This window comes from Onychostruthus taczanowskii, unplaced genomic scaffold (genome assembly GCF_017590055.1).
Source record: "Onychostruthus taczanowskii isolate IOZ18803 unplaced genomic scaffold, ASM1759005v1 scaffold196, whole genome shotgun sequence".
In the NCBI taxonomy this organism is placed as follows: Eukaryota; Metazoa; Chordata; class Aves; order Passeriformes; family Passeridae; genus Onychostruthus; species Onychostruthus taczanowskii.
This window is the reverse complement of record NW_024499195.1, coordinates 404,799-419,321: the sequence shown is the minus strand read 5'-3', so window position 1 is coordinate 419,321 and position 14,523 is coordinate 404,799. Positions and strand designations below refer to the sequence as shown.

At 41.5% G+C, this 14,523-nt stretch overlaps 1 protein-coding gene across 1 annotated transcript in view; it reads left to right on the top strand.

Moving 5' to 3' along the window:
- The window catches only part of KIAA1958 (KIAA1958 ortholog), a 52,463-nt gene that overhangs the window by 499 nt on the left and 37,441 nt on the right, over positions 1–14,523 (top strand). The window lies entirely within an intron of this gene.

Genomic DNA, 14,523 nt, shown 5'->3' with positions numbered 1-14,523 from the left:
GAGTGGAGTGGAGCCCCTCGCCCCGCCTGGCATCCTCTTGCAGAAAGAAAAGCGACCCTTACAGCCCCCGCCCCCCTCCCACCCCCAGCTCCCGGCCGAAACAGAGGCGGATAGGCGCAGGGCGCTGTGGTTTGGGGCCCCAGGGGTCTGCAACGAGAACGGGGCCGGGGGCCAAGTGCCTGGCGGTCTGGTTTGGTTCCACGTGAGGTTCGAGCCCCCGGCACGTCCCGGTCCGAGGGGTCTCTCTGATCCCCAGCCCAAGCAGGCAGTGGGGTGAGCACTGGGAAAGGCAGCTCCACACTAACTTGGCTTGCTACCGAGACGAGGCAGGAGCAATAAGGCAAGCCAGAAAACAGAAGCAAGCTTGGAAGGGATGGTTACATGCAAAGGAAAAGAGTGAAAACGATGGAGAGATATACTGAGCTTTCTTCAATTCAATTCCAGCTGTCAGACAGAGAGCTGCTCTCCAGCCAGAGGAGTAACTATGATACATTAAAACTCACCTTCCATCTGCAGCATTAATGGTTATAAATATCTCCTGAACACAGCTGGCAGTTCAGTAGTACTAGATGTAGAGTACAGCTATTTCCATTCAAATGAGTGAAGATCTGTCGTCGGAACAAAACAATACACTCAGTAAAAATGACATTCTTGTATGTGGCTGGCTTTCAACATTTGAGTTGTTAATTGGTGAAGTTTGCTTTTGACTGCTTTCTTTGCCATTCCCCCACTTATCGTTTTCAGAAATACAACCTCTGCCAGTGGTGTTGTGATGCTAGAGCTGTGATAGATGCTAAAGCTTGGCTGTGAACTGGCACAAACAGTAATGTTTTTCATTTTTCTGTTGATTTGAAGAGAAATGGAACTAAGCACTTAGCGTGCTTGATAGCAGCAGTGAGAATTTGCATTAAACAAATGATGACAACCCTTTGCTGTGTTCTGGATGGCAACTTTTCAGCTCAGGAACTAGGCTTGTTTTCCTTAGCTTTTTTTTTCTTTAAACAGAATAACCCCAAAAGGTCTTTTCAGGTCGGGAATGACCCAGTTCCTGTTTCTCTTATGGCTTTTTCAGCTCTCCTCCATATAATTCAGAGCTCAGACCAACAGGGCTGTACTCACGTGGTTGTGCAATTCACCTAATAACCTCAGCCAGCACCACACTGGGGACGCACGCCTGCCCCACAGCACCATGTGCATAGTTTCAGACCTTTTCTGACTGACTGGCTTTACCAGAAGCCGGGAAAAATTGCCCTGGGGGTCAAATCTGTCAGTTGTCTCAGGCTGATTATTCAAATGTCATTTCAGGTTTGGCCAAACCTGTTTTTGCTCACTTCTAAAGCAGCACAAAAATTGGAAATCACATGGTTCTTTTAAACACCTACTGTCCTATGCTGAGCCTGGTGCTCTACCTGGCTAAATCATGCCCAGTGCCCATCCTTCCCTTTTGCCTGGGGCTTCAAGCAAAAAGCAATTTTTTAACGTTTTGGTCAAGTTTTTCAGCTCTTTGAAATCCTTCATAGGTAAGCTAACAAACAAACCAGGTAGTTTAAAAACCTTGCACCCAGAAAAGTAATGGATAAAAGAATTGGCAAAAAGATACCGTGTGGTTTAGTATTAACACAAAGTGTTGAGGGCATGATAGGTGGTCTTACATGCAGCGTAAAACTGTTGTGAGAGAGATACATCATGGAGTTACTATTTTTGCTGTTGTCACTAGCTCATCTCAAGAATGTAGCAGAGGTTTTCTTTGTATTCCACTAAAATAGTTAGATGTTCAGAGAGTAACTTAAAACTTGTGGGGAAACCATAACAGCTCAAGTACTTCTCTAGCCATTGTTAGCAAGCTGGGGTTTTTTGTAACCAAATATGTATTGATATTGCTCCTGTACTGATGCATCTATGCACTGGTAGTTGGTATTACACCAAGAAGTTTTCTATATTTTAACTTACTGAAAGTTTCAAAAGCACAGTATAATTCTGTTTCATTCATGCAGTGATAATGAATTTATAGTCACGAGTTCCTAGAGCAGCAGCAGTTTACTGTCTTAGCTGTTCACACCTGGCAGTCACCAGCTGCACCTGCCTTAAGAGGGCACTGAACCTCACCCTGGTGCCAGTTTGACTTGGCTGTCCATGTGTACACCCACTGCAGCTCCATGGAAACTTGGAGTTTCAGCAGTGACATCCTTTGGTATTTCCAGGCTCCCATCCTTATGCCTCTCTACCTGCCTTCCCTGTTAGTCTTAAAATGCAGACAGAAGAGGTCTGAATGTTTTAAGTGTAATCCCAACCTTGGCACTCATCTCCACAGTGCCACTGTTTTTCCACATCTGCGCTCTGGGAGTGATAACCAATCCACGCAGGGCTCACAGAGGTGGTGTGAAAATTAACTGCTGTTTGTAAGGCACTTTCGCAGAAATGTGTGTGGCAATTGCTCCTCTTGAGGATTGTTGCACATCTGGTAATTCAAGTGTAACTGGCTGAGCATTGGCTTTGCTTCCAAAGGTTATTGCTGCACACCTTTTTTTCAAAGTAAAACAGGGTGAGATTAAGGTTAGTGACTTAAAAGTAAAGCTAATTTTTATTGGCTTTTCTAGTCCCTTTTGTAAAAAATATTTTAAAATTAGTGTTAGTTTGTATCAAATATTTCCCTTACGGATTTGCATAAAAAGTTAAAGGAACTCAAAAGATAAATACCTTACTATAAATACTGAAGTGAACAAATGGAGCCCAGCTGCTTCATCCTCATTTACTTGACCTTGGTTCTGATTTGTTGATTTATGAACTTTATTTACTAGTGAGGTTGGTGAATTCTCTTGCAAGACAGAAATTACGGGGTGTCAGTCCTCTCTTGTTTCTGTGGTAACAAGTACCCCTCACAGATTCCCTAATGACACTCCTGGCTGGCCACTGATCATCTGTGTTTTTTCCTGAAGTAAATAAAAGGTCTTGGTCATATGACTGTCCAAACTTAAGCATTCAAAAAGGAAACAAAATAGTAAGTGCCTTCAGCATGGTGAGAATATATTGTAGTGTAGCTGCAGTCATACATACACAATTAGGATGTGTTTTCTTCTGAGAATCATATGATGAGAAGTACCTGTCTCAGATCCTGGGTTTAGTCTGATCTTTATAGAGCCTCTGCTTTGCCTGACTGTGTGCTAAGAAATTACTCTGTGTGATCGAGGGGCTATCCTCAATTACAGGTATTTTCGACATTTTCTGCACAGTAAGTTTTGATCATGGTCCTTGTATTGCTGAAGAGTTATTTCACATTTCATTCCCTTTTCTTAATTTTTGTTTAGCAACAGGCAGGATCTGAAACTTTTGTTCACTTGACTGATGTTAGCTCAGAGACATCATGAGTTTTGTTGGACTCGGGCATCTTAGGATTTTAGTCCTATGAAAAGTTTCAGGAACAAAATTTTTCCTCTAAGTGCAGAATCACAGGGTTAGCTTAATGGTATTCATTGAGTGAGTACTGTGACCTTCTGCAAGTTTTTTTTTCCTATTGTTCAAGGCAATTATTTTCTAAAAGCAGTCGTCATACCTTAAATATTTTACATGTCTGTTTAACAGACAGAACCCAAGACAACTGGAAGAGATAAAGGGAGGAAAAAGGGAGGAAAGAGATTCCTGTCCCATTTTCTCTCCAGCTTTGTTTATTTCTTCTTTTTTTTTTTTTTTTTTTTTTTTTTTTTTTTTTGTATGGTCTGCCCTATTGCTTTCCTCTGTGATCTTCAGTAAAGTGTCTTTGATCAGTGTGGACAATCAGGCATTTAAAAAAAAATCTTAGCACTTTTGAAAACAGGAATATAGCCATATAGCAGTGATGAAACATCCAAATGTACACGAGACTTTGCTTCTCATCCAGTCCAGTGGAAGCTTTCTTGCATCACCAGTGCTGTACTTTGAAAGCTTGATTGTTCAGTTCCTTGACCTAAGAACAGCTGCATCTCCAAGAAAGAAATAGGCAAGAAAGGTCTCCCAAGATACAATTATTTTCTACAGCAGTTTGTTTTCAAAATATATTTAAAGTTGACAGCAACTGGTTTTAGTAATTTCGAATTTCACTGTCTATCCTCATGGGCTTAAGGCTGGAGAAAAGCAAAACCACTGATGATCTAGTAGGTTAGAGATTTCAAATGAAATGAAGTGAAATTAAATGAAGCAACTAGAGCCACACGATGAGACACTCCATGAGATGAGTGGATGGTGTGCCTGAGCAGTCGGAAGATCCTTATTGCTGCAATTAACCAGATTAGAGTGATGTTAAAGTGACTACGGTCCTGTTCCGCCCTTGTGCTAGACCCAGAGTCTTTGTAATCCCTTTGTTACTCCCGATACTCCTCATTTACATGTAAATTGGCTGCCACCCCTCGCCCTGTTTAAGTGTGGAGTGGGGGCTGCCCGAAGCAACCAACGTGAAAAAGGACTGCGAGCTGCACTGTGAGGGACTCAGGACATCAGAGGCCCCCGTTGGCTGGATCCAGCACCACTGAGCTCTCTCACTCTCTCTTTCTGTCTTTTCCTTTTTCTTTCTCTTCCCCATCCTCTTTCTTCCTCTTTCTCATACACTGCAAAGTTTATGAATGCAGCCATTTGCTAACGGTGTCCCTTCATGCTAGTAACCATTTGTAAGTTCGCCCTCAAATAAAATTGTAACTTATTAAAGGACTACCGGTGTTGTTTTAATGCATCTCTAGCCAAAGGTATTTTCGAATCTGAGTCACTTTCCTACCCCTCTTGTCAGTTGGGCAGCCGTAAAGGATACCCAATGAGTGGGCAGGGAGAGCAGGGCAATAACCTCTTAGCTGTAAGCCAAGATAGGTTTGAGCAGTGCCAAGACAGCAGCTGCCCGGGAAAGGCCAGACCTTGACTGCTACCCTGCTTGAAGTCATTATCTCCTCCTTCCCTGTCTCCAATTAAAAAAACAGATTTTACAGTATGGCTGTCCTGAACCCAGACATTTATTTTGCAGGTGTAAATTTCCACATGGTCGAGGACTGTGGTTTACAAACTGTAAATGACACTTAATAGGTTCTTCAGTGGTGACCCAAAATAGCTGCTGTTACATTTTATTAATATGTATAGGTGTGTCATATATAAATATTAATAGTATACAAATATAAAATTATGCTTATTTTAAAATACAGATACATATGTAAGATCAATAATACATATAAGTAATATAATTATATTTTGAAATTATGTTCTGTATTCTGTAATATTAAATATAATGTAGTCTATTAGCATGGTATATACACTTAATCATTATGCATTTTTATTTTTATTGTTACTATTAAACATGTATGGGACAGAATGTACATGACATTCCATTGTCAGATGAGAGAGAAAAGAGAGGACTTGCACAGAAGGTGTCTGACTTATAGCATGAGTGAGCTGTGGTTCTGCTGGCATCTGCACTATCCAGTATTTTCCTGAATGATACAGTATAAGAAATAACAGAGTTCTCTCTGTATTGCATTTGTGCAGAGCATGAGGCCAGAAAGAGACACAAAGATATGGGAGCACAGAATCAAATTTCAAAATCATCTCAACAGATTGGAGATCTGGGCTGGAGATGACTGGATGTGAGGTGTAAAATGTAGGGCTCTGCTCTGTGCTAGGTGAGGAAAATGCTGATATTACAAGCAGGGTAGCAATTTGTTTTTTCTTTTTTTTGTAAACAAAAAATGCCGTGCAAAGGGAAGAAGGTAACTTTGCTCTATGGCCGATGTGGATGGGGCAGGGAACAATTTTCGTAGGAGGTGTAGGAGAGAAGGTCGGGGCTAGGCATCAAAACAAGCTCATTAGCCAGTGTGATATGGGAATAGGTGTGCAGAGGGATGTATGTCAGCGGCATAAAGAGGAAAACATTGTGGTGAAATGAAAACACTTCTCAATTGGCATATCTTCAGCTTTGTCTTTGTCACAGTGCTGATGTCTGATATGCTGGTGCAGAAAAGCACTGGAACAGTGAGAAGCTTCCTCTGTTTTGTTGAACCACACACTGGCATGGTATTTGCACTTTACCTGGGCCACAGCAGGTGCTTCTGTGCAGTTGTGCATAGCAAGTTTCTAGAATCAGAGAGCTAATCTTTTCCCAAAATTAGGAAAATATTAGCCTTTGGTATGCACTTGGTGTTGCAGTGTAACTTTTCTGTTTGTCTCCTCTCCTTAAACCTGAAGTCACAGACTGTAATTTCTATACTGCTGGTATCTTTGCAGTCTAAGTACAGAGGGGAGAGGGTGTATTTATGTTACAAATGTTCTCCCAAAGCTGTAGAGAAAACCCTCATCGCCCTGTGATAGTTTGCAAAATCTGCTGCAACACACCATAAGGAGCCAGCATATTTTAGCTGGTAACACTCCAAATGTCATAGCTTGGAATTTGCAAAATATTGCAGGATGGAAAAAAAAATTAATGAACTGTCTCAAAATGTAGAAGCTGGCACTTTTTTTCTTTCTTTCTTTTTTTTTTTTTTTTTTTTTTTTTTTTTAAATCTGTGAGATTTTGATCCTTGCTGTTGAGCTGGTTTTGTGCAGAAGATGCCCAACTACATGCAGTGGAATGTTTTCTGTTTTCCATCATGTGGATTGTCCCCTATGGCAGTCCACAGTCATACCAGGTCATGCCACTCTTCACTCTGAGGTTAAATATTTGCTCAGATTTTGTTGTAACTGAAAGCTTTTTATAGAGTCTCCCTTTTTTCATGTTTAATGAGGAAAGTGAGTATTTCCTGTTCAAAATTTAGATTTCATACTGTCTTTTTTTAGCTCTGTCAGGAGGAAGAATGATGTCTTTTCTTTTTAAACTTTCTGATCTGTAACTATAAAAACAAGAGTGTGCTTTTAAAAACTGAGCTCTTACAGTGCCAGCGTTAATTTTTTTAAACCCAGGAGGCAAACATTTATTGTGTAACCAGTAAATTGCAATTGAAACTGTTCTGTAAAGTGGTTGGCACGGTCTCTGCCAGATATGCATATCCTAGCAATTTTACCAGACTTGATGAGTGCTGATGACTTAATTTCAAACCATTCAAGTTTAACATTTCCATCTCTGACTTCCAAAAGGGCTGTTACTATACCTATTGTGGAAAAAAGCAAGTCAACAAGAAGTGTTGTGTTTTGTGTTTATAATGATTTATTATTAACTATTCACTGTCAGATGGATATTTTCCAAATCTTCTAGATTTCAAGTCGTATTTCAATGTAGGTTCTCTTTACAAGATTAAAATTAGTGCCTCCAAGCCAAGACATGCAAAAAACCCTCATGCAGATAATTTGTGTCCACAACATCTTTCAATTAAATTCCATTTTCTGCACACAGCTTCGCTTCATAGCAGTGTACAGCTAAGAACAAACTTTCTCTGAACTCAGTATTATAAATTAAACAGGCAATGTAGTATTCCACCCATTTTGTCTGACCTGGTGTTTGGCATCAGCCTAAAAATCAGGCACAGTGCCAAGTGTTTGCTGAACAGGCAGTGTGATTTGATTGAAATATTAGTGACAAAGATTTTTTGCCTGGGCAGACCTGGGTCAGATATTCTGCTTTCACAAATTTGTGTTGATTTGAGGAACAGAAGTTAATTATTGTAAGGGTGAGTGAAGAAGGCCAGAAAATTACAAATGCAATATGCATAAACACACAGAAGGTAGATTTTTTTTTCCCTTTGTCTCACCATAAATAGTCAAAAGGCTCATTCCTGTAATATATTAGAGATCATGGTACTATACAGCAAAATGCAGGTGAGTTAACCTCTCAGATACAGAAGCAGTGGTCAATTAATGTTTGTAAGTTTTACTAGATAATTAAGTTCTAAGCATTTTTTCCCTGTTGGTGGTTTGTTTCCCCCCTACCCCCCCACTTTGAATTATCTGTTCTTCAGTTAGCTTTATTCCTCTGGTTCAATAATCTATTCGGAAATAATGAGACTGATTTCAATATAGCAATGTATAGGAGCCTTTCTTAGCAAGGCATTCACATGTATGGAAGTAAAAAAGGTGGCCTGGTAGAGGAAGAAAAAATTGTAAATTTGGATTACCATTTGTTTTTGACCGCAAGAGAATACATTGTACTGAGCATTGCAAATAAGTCATGTTTTGCAACAGCTCCACGATATAGTGAAGCATTACTGAAATATAGCAGAAGGTAGTTTATATGGAGGTTGGATATTCACCGGCCTCTTATTTGCAAGTAGCAATCTGCACTTAAATTGAGCTCTCTTCAATATGCTGCAACTGCTTTAACATGCTGTGTTTGCTGTATGCATTTGAACAGTCTCATAAAGATGGCCAAAATTTGTTTTGGTCTAGCCAGGAGTAAAAGAAAAATAGCAGCTCAGATCCACATATCAAAGATATGCATGAATAACCACTGCATTTTGTGCTTGTGTGTGTTAACATTCACAAACATTGTGAATGTTAGCATTGTTTACATTGTGTTTGTGTGTGTTAACAGTGCTTTCCTGTTGGATAGTTAACTCTGTAAAGCTAAGTGACCTCTTTCCAGTCAAGCATTTCTAAAACTGTGTCACCTCTGCTGACCTCCTAAATACTGATTAAACAGTTTGGCTGTGTTTGATTAGCTTAGTTTACACACCATTTAACTGGTGCAGGAGTATTTACATGGGATAATACTGTAAAGATGGGGGAGGTAAAAACCTGGAACCACTTCAGCAGGCTTTATGAAACAAAGAGGTATAAATCCATCATGTATGTGTGCATTTTAAAGTCTCAGGACTGGTCCTGTGAGATCAATGATTTTTTTTTTTTTTTCCCTGTGGAGAGGAAGTGGAACACTGAAGGAGTTGCTCCTTCAGTGGAAGTCTTTGGTTTCCCTTATTGCAGCAGTTCTCCTTGTGGCTCTGCCCTGATGTTGGGGCCCTGTCTGCAGCTATGAGATCCACATGGGGCATGAGGAACATGCCTTTCAACAAGGTGAGAGCAAAGAAGATCACTCTCTGTTTTACTTCATTACTGTTGATGCACTACCACTGTCCCAGTACAATGAAAAAGCAGAAAGTCTGAGTGAGCACATGTAGACATCAGCTGGTCAGTCTCTTTCCTTGTCTATCCCTATCTGTGAATTTCACTACTTGTCTACATTGTGCTGTGTTGGAAGATAAGTTCTCTTGTTCCCTCCAGCACAGCTGGGGTAAATTTGTACTATTAGGTTATGTCTGTCCTTTTCATCAAATGCCCTTTATTCCACAACCAATGGCCATTGGGCAGTATCTTCATTAATGTGTTCCAAGGGAGTTGCCAGTCTTTTTTTTTCTCACTTGAGCTGGGGTTTGTTTGTGTGTTGTTTGTTTGTTTACTTTTTGGAGACTGTAGGTCTTCAGAAAAAATCAGGGTGACCAGTGTACCCATCACTCTTCAGAAGGGACTTCTCAGAAACACGGAGGAGCATCTGCATGTGGCTCTTGACACTCCTGTGGGGAGGAACTGGAGTCTTTGTTTAAATGAAACTCTGCCCTGGCCCCTGCAGGTGTCATTATCAAGGTTTGGAGATTGGCTTGGCAAGTCAGTAGGAAGGCTTTCAGGGCACACCTTTGATGGTACCACGCAAATCTTTTAATATAATTAGGGCAGCCTTTGGTAGCCTTAATAGAGGGTGGGGGGTAAGAGCTGGGAACATCCTGGCTGTGCAGAGGGACTAGGGATTTTGTGTGGAGGAGCCTAACATTATCCGGGGGTTTTGTGTATTGTCAGATTTATGCACTGCAGTTTGTAGGTGCAATGAGTTTCCTGTGGTCTTGCACTTTTCGTCCAGGACGGGTATCCCAGTTTCCACACCACAGTTTCTGGTACTGGTTGAGCAGAGGTCTGCAGTACTGGCTGCTGTAAAATCTTCCTCACAGCCAACCAGCAACTGGGAGGGTTGGACCCAGGCCCTTGTCATGATTTCACCCCAGCCAGCAGCCAACCTTCACATAGCCACTAGCTCACTCCCCCACCAGCGGGACTGGGGGGAAAATCAGAAGTATAGAAGCTGGAAAACTCTGGAGTTGAGATAAAGGTGGTTTAATAGGGAAAACAAAAGCCATGCACACAAGGAAAACAAAACAAGGAATTATTTCAGTGGTTCTCACAGGCAGGCAGGTGTTCAGCTATCTCCAGGAGAGCAGGGCCCCATCCTTTGTAACGCCTACTTGGGAAAGCAAATGCCATCACTCCAAATGGTCCTCCCTTTCTCCTTCTTCCCTCCACCTCTGTGTACTGAGTATGATGTCACATGGTCTGGAAATCCCTTTGGTCACTTTGGGTCACCTGTCCTGGCTGTGTCTCCTCCCAGCCTCTCATGCACCCCCAGCTTCCTCACCAGTGAGGAAGTACAAACAGCAGAAAAGGCCTTGGCTCTGTGTAAGCCGTGCTCAGCAATACATTTTGCCAGTGGGCAGGGTCAGTACAACAGACACATACACCAACTTCAAGGAAGAAGTGTAATTTACTGTAGTTCAACACAGCAGAGGATTACAAAAGGATAAGCTAAGCAATACACTTAATCATTACTACAAAAGATTGCCTATAGTGATTAAGAAAGATACATCACTGGTTACCCTAGTACTTTACCAACATCCAGATCCACACATCAGCGGGGGAGCCCTGGTCACAGTGAAAGACTGGAGAGCCACTCCTGGTAATTGGGAAGTCCTACACAGTGTGTCCACTTGTAAGTGAGGTTTCCATCTTTGCTGTGAGAAGGGCTGGCTTTTATCTTGTGGAATAAACAATCTTACTTACCTTCTAGGGTGGAAATGTAAGGTTTCCTCCTCTTGGGTTCTACCCAAAACCTGCCAGGGCTCAAGGAGGAACCAAGGAAGTTGACTTTGACCATATACCTCCAGATGAGGCCAGATGTCTGATTTCATGGCCTTGTCTGGCCTCTAAACACAAAAGATAAATTCATTCTTATCACACTACATATTCCGCTAATGAGGGGATACAAATATCATACTGCTAATGATCATGCATATTTTGCTAATGAGCGGATACAAATATCATATAACAGTTGGTTGCGAGGTTCATCTAGAGGTCAGCTTTGGCTCAGGACCTGTTGTTCAAGGACTCAGTACTTCACAATAACAAAACCATCTCTATGTTATCAACCCTGTGTTCAGCACAGATGCAGAAGACAGCCCCTTACCAGCCACTGTGACGAAAATTAACTCTACCTGGCCCAAATCCAGCACAGGCCCCATGACTTATGCCAGAGCCCTCTGACAGGAAGGTCCTGCTCATGCATCGGGAATGTCCACTGTTCCCGTTGCATAATGCTTTTGTGAGAATTAATTCTCTCCAAGGCATGAGGCATATTGTTGGAGTTTTATTGAATGTCAAGTAAATTAAGTTAAATAGGTCATTTTCATCTGCTTGATTCACCTTTTGTCTCTACTTAATGACCACTTTGAAAGACTCTTATAGCCATCAGTGGTCCAGCAGTTTTCTCTTGTGACTGTTGCTCACATGTGATCCTTTCTGGTTTTATTTGTGTTAAATGCTGCACTACTTTTAATTATACTTTACTTATTTTCTCAAAAACAATAGAAGTGTATCACTTTCACTGAATGTATAATTATACTATAAGGAACTGAGAATTCAGAAGGATGTCAAAGTAAAATTTCTGCTAATGTGACACGGTATTTGAGAAACAATGCCTTGGTTTTGTTGTATGGGATGTATTTTTTTCCTTGTTTCTGTCAGAGGACTGACAAAAGAAAGAGACATTACCATTTTTCACGTGGTTTGACCCATTAGATTATTTGGTAGAAAGTATTTGAGTAGGCTCCAAATTGAATTACTTTTAAATTTCCAAGATGCTTAAGATAGAAAATAGAAAAGGCAGCACTAGGTATACATGCTGCATATATAATAATATTACTGCCAAGGAAATTTAATTCAGTCTCCAGTGATGGGTTTGGGCAGATGTTTTGCATTCAGCTAGAGATAAGGTAATGCATGCAGTAAGTAGGAACAGAATGAAACTGATATTCTGCATTAGTTGTGTATTATTTATTGTATCTGATAGAAGTGTAGAGCAGACACCTAATACACAATCTGCCTGGTATCAGAAGAGCAGGGAGGTGCTGTCTGGACTTTCTGTATAGGAGTTGCCTGTGAAAAGCTTTTCTTTTGTAAACCACTCCTTTGCTTGTGTTTTTCTGGATAATTTGCTTTCTCTGCTAAGGCTATATTTCTGGCATTAAAAAGCATGGTTTGCATTTAGTACTTGGCTGCAGTGTGTAATGGTCCCAGTATTTTATGTCAAGACAGTGAAAGGCAGCAGTTATGATCAGTTGCTGTAAGAAACTAGTGTTTCTGTGCTCTGAGGGCAGGCAACTGCAGGAAAATAGGTTTCACAGACTGACAGAATCAGAATATGTCAGTTGGAAGGGACCCACAAGGATATTTAAGCCCAAATCCTAGCCCTGTGCAAGATGTCCCAAGAGTCATACCATATGCCTGAGAGCATTGTCCAAACGCTTCTTGAACTGTCAGGTTTGGTGCTGTGACTACTTCCCTGGGGAGCCTCTTCCAGTGCCCAACCTCCCTCTGGGTGAAGAACCTTTTTTCTAACATCAAACCTAAAGCTCCCCTGACTCAGCTTCCCGTTTTCCCTCGAGTCCTGTCACTTGTCACCACAGAGAAGAAATCAATACTTGCCCCTCTGCTTCCTCTCATGAGGAAATTTTTAGTGCAATGGGGCTCCCTTCAGTGTCCTTCAGGCTGGATCAGACCAAGTAACTTCCACCATTCCTCATATGGCTTTCCCTCCAAAATCTTCACCATCCTCATGGCCCTTCTTTGGATGCTGTATATTACCTTTGTGTCTTATTCTGTTGTGTCACCAGAACTGCCCCAGCACTGGAGGTGAGGCTGCCCCAGTGCAGAGCAGAGCAGGACAAATCCCCTCCCTTGCCTGGCTCTGATGCTGTGCCTCATGCCCCCCGGGCACGGGGCCCTCCTGGCTGCCAGGGCACTGCTGGCTCAAGTTTTGGTAGTTCATTGTCAGAATATACAGTGGAGTGAAAAAAGCCTCATGTTTTGAAAATCTACTTTGCTTGAGAACTCTGAAGAATAGGTGTGAGGAATATCCTCAGAAAAAGAATGAGAGAATGATGAAAGCAGCTCAAAAAATACAAAGACATTTCTAGTCCCTCAAGTTAGAGATAATCTGATGGAAGAAACTATCCAGTGCACCAGATAATCAGGTGATTACATGCCATGGTGTTGTTAAGATCCGAGGATTAGATGGAACTTTAAAACTGAGTTTTCCTCAGGACTGGTGCTTCCTGAAGGACCTTACTGTATTTTGGTATAAATCTCTCAAGAAAAAAACAAATTTTGAATCAGATTCTCTGGACAGGAGACTACAGTTTCTTCTGGAATGGTGCAGTTTGCAATAGTCTGTCTTGATTCTGTTCACTGTTCATGCAGCTACCCCTGTGGTGGAAATGAGACACAAAAACCCTTCCCCACAGACAGGGTTAAAACAATATTATCTTCCTAGTAAGAGGAGAGAGCAATATTCAACAGTGACTTTTTGAGGCTGGTGTCTTACTGATATCTTCAGGAGAAAGGGGCTATAGCTAAACAGCAAAAATTAAAAATGGGCAATGCAAAATTAAAAATGTGCAATACCTGGTGCTGCCTGATGCTCATCATGAAATTCAGCTTGATGTCTGTAGTACATGTAAACCTTATGCACTCTACTGCACTTGCAGCCTGCAAGCCACTGGGTTTGTCCATGCAAAACCTGCATTTTGCTGGCAGAAAGTTATTTTGCTCTTTCTTATGGAATGCATTTGCTTGTTATGCTAGAGGAGTACAGAGTAACTGGGTGGACAGTTCTAGCAAGACAGTATTTGTTCTGACAAAATCCTGTTTTATTCTGTTTTGTTTTGTGTTCATAAAGGTTGCTGATGTGCGTGCTGGGGATTGCGTGGGCTGTGAGTGGGAAGTCTGAGACTGCTGGAGAGAACAGTTTTTCAGGAACTGCTGCTGTAAATAAAACCCTTGGCCTGTCTGGTTGCCAACTTATGTTTCACAGTTAACAGAGTATGTTTTCTAGAAACTGCCATAAAGGGCAGTCTTGATTTTTCTGTCATTAGGGTGATTTGGAATGCTTTAAAAGGATTGTGAATTTAATTTTGCAGGCATCTATGTATGCCAGGTTCACCAAGACAGCTCCCAACTCTCCCTCTATGATGCATAGCAAGGAGAACACATGCTGCTCCAGCTCTTGCACCTGACCAAAATCCCCTCTGCTTTCAAAACTCTGCAAACTATCACACTAGCGATTTACATCTTGTTTGTTAACCTTAGTGCAAAGGAATTTAGTGTGCCATTACTGGGAAGGTACAAGGAAGATCAAGTGAGTGCCCTCGCTGTGTGTCACTCAGGATCTGGTATATGACAGTCAACTGGGAATGCTACTTAGCAGTGACATGCATGGCAGCAGCATGTGCAGGGGCTGAAGGAAGCTGATGAAATTGAACCATGCTGGAAACC